At 45.2% G+C, this 2532-nt stretch overlaps 1 non-coding gene across 1 annotated transcript; it reads right to left on the reverse strand.

The window, feature by feature from the left end:
• Positions 1-2059: 2059 nt before the first annotated feature.
• LOC133078823 (U6 spliceosomal RNA) lies at positions 2060-2166 on the reverse strand. The gene has a single exon (XR_009697948.1). It is a non-coding gene; the product is annotated as a U6 spliceosomal RNA (small nuclear RNA).
• Positions 2167-2532: the final 366 nt, after the last annotated feature.

A 2532-nucleotide genomic window follows, 5' to 3' on the forward strand; every position in this document is an offset into this window, starting at 1 on the left:
GAGACCGCTGGGTCTCCTAAACTGATAAAAATTTAAAACTTGGGTGGGGGGGGGGCAGGGGCGGGGGAGGGTTTGCCAAGGTGTGGGCTTCAACTTGGCGAGATGAAGCCCTGGAGTTTGTGATTTCCACGGTCAACCCCCATTGGCCGTGGGCTCAGGCACTTGCCACGCTGTGTTGTAAATGCTTGTGTGTGTGTCTGTGTCCTTCATGTACATACATCCTCAATCCGAATGTGAAAGGCGGGGCTTCTATCCTGCATCCCCAACACCAGGCAGGCACTCTGGAAACATGAATGAGTGGGTATAGGAAGAGAAAAATGAAAGTTACAAGATATACCTTTACACTGGGGAGACCTCGGGTCCAGGCACTAGGGCTGTGGGTCATCTGCACAGGACTGTCCTCTCCTTGGTGTCCTGACCACTTAAGGGAATAAATGTGTGATTTGGAGGACAGTTTGTGATGCCATTTTCAGGGTAACGATGAGACTTTGAGGAATGACGGGTAGCTTACCTTTTTCACGTTAAGTATCTTTGTCTAAACTGGGACTGCTTTCATCTGAGAAGGGATCCCCCCACTCAATCTTAGGGCCATCGGCCAGGGTGCCCCTCAATTCCAAATTGTAGCACCGCTCTGAGCTTTCATGTCATTTACACATTGAGCTTTCTGCAAATCTGCTCTCACCTGTGTTTTCTCTGACCACACCTGTTGGCCTGACTTAGTCCCCAGCAGGTCACCTTGGACAGGGAGCAACACAAACCCGAACGTTTCCCCCAAAAGAACGGCCGTTTCTGACAGCCGCAGAGCGTGAGGCTCTTTCCCCACCATTTCTGAATCATTTACACGTGAGCCCATGGCTCCTACATCTCGTTTTAAGCCTGGACTTCGTCTTTCTTCAGTTTCAGAGCCGTCCATCACACTGCTGTTCTGCTTTGTCCTGCTTTGTCCTCCCGTTCCTTTGTGTTCCCTAAATCAGAAATGAGCACACCTTCCCTCCAGTCACCTGTATGGAGTCCTCCCCATTCTCCTACCTTGCCAGGTGGAGGTAAGGATGGAAGATAAGAAAAGGTCGCTGTCCCCTAGAGTGACGTGTAACATCGGTGCCCCTGTCTGTCTACTCTTGTAACCCCCGTGTCTGGCATGGAGCCAGGCCCACATAATAATAAATGTTTGCCGAACGAATACATGCATCCAGGCGTGTCTGCTGAGTCAGTGGTATTTGCTTTTGCTATTTTGGCTGCTGTAATACAGTTTTAGACAGTGTTGTCCGAAATCTTAAGGGAGGGTGAGTGACAGATGGCGGCAGGAGGGTTGAGGATGAAGCAGGGAGGGGACATTCAAAGAGTTGGGCCGGAAAGGGGTGGGATTCTGGCGAGCAGAAGGGAGAGTATTTTAGGAAGCGCAGCCCTCGTTAGAAAAGGCGCTCTATTTGAAGGTGTGAGTCATCCATGTGTCATTTAGGTAGGCAGGATTCAAGAAATTGTAAAATAGGAATTTTCTACGATGAAATTGTTCTGCCAACACTTCACGTTTAGTAATAATTATGAACCTTACGTATAGAAAAATTTCAATTAGCCGTATGCCTGGGGAATGGGATAAAAATTAATTAAAAAGCTCTTAGGGTTCAATTCTAACCAAAAATCTCACTCAAATATATCAGCATATTTTCTCGCCTTCGTAAGTACAGCATATCAAGAGCATAAGAGTGGTTTTAGTTTATAGGGTTGTAGGTGCTGGATTAGAAAAGGTCATTCAAACAAGTGTTTAAAAAAGCACACGTCCACAGGACACATCCTTTATTTAGCATTCTCGAGGGTGAAGGGTCAGAAATATTAACCACCAATATTTAGCCAGGCTAATTGTGTGTTTCAGAATGGGGTGTGAGAAATAAATACCTACTCGCTGTGTGGTTTGGTACCTTCTCTGAGCCTCAGATTCCAAGTGAGTAACATCCCTCTGATGGAAAGTTCTCAGTAAATGGAAGCTATTCTTTTTTTTTTTAACATCTTTATTGGAGTATAAATTGCTTTACAATGTTGTGTTAGTTTCTGCCGTATAACAAAAAATATGGAACGCTTCACGAATTTGCGTGTCATCCTTGCGCAGGGGCCATGCTAATCTTCTCTGTATTGTTCCAGTTTTAGTATATGTGCTGCCGAAGCGAGCACGATGGAAGCTATTTTTACTTTTTCATCTCCAAGCTTTTCCGTGATATGGCTGCCACAATCTCTCCTTGACATTTTTGCTCCAATTCTGTACCAGCCAACTCTTGTCTTTCTTAGTTAAACCCCTCCACCCCCCTCACACATACATAGACCTGCACACATATACACATGCATATACATAAACATATACATGGGTCCACACCCCTTCCTACACACATATACACATGCATATACATAAACATATACATGGGTCCACACCCATTCCTATACATATATACACATGCATATACATAAACATGTACATGGATCCACACCCCTTCCTACACACATATACACATGCCTATACATAAACATACACATGGATCCACA

Source organism: Eubalaena glacialis, chromosome 1 (assembly GCF_028564815.1).
Source record: "Eubalaena glacialis isolate mEubGla1 chromosome 1, mEubGla1.1.hap2.+ XY, whole genome shotgun sequence".
Classification (NCBI taxonomy): domain Eukaryota; kingdom Metazoa; phylum Chordata; class Mammalia; order Artiodactyla; family Balaenidae; genus Eubalaena; species Eubalaena glacialis.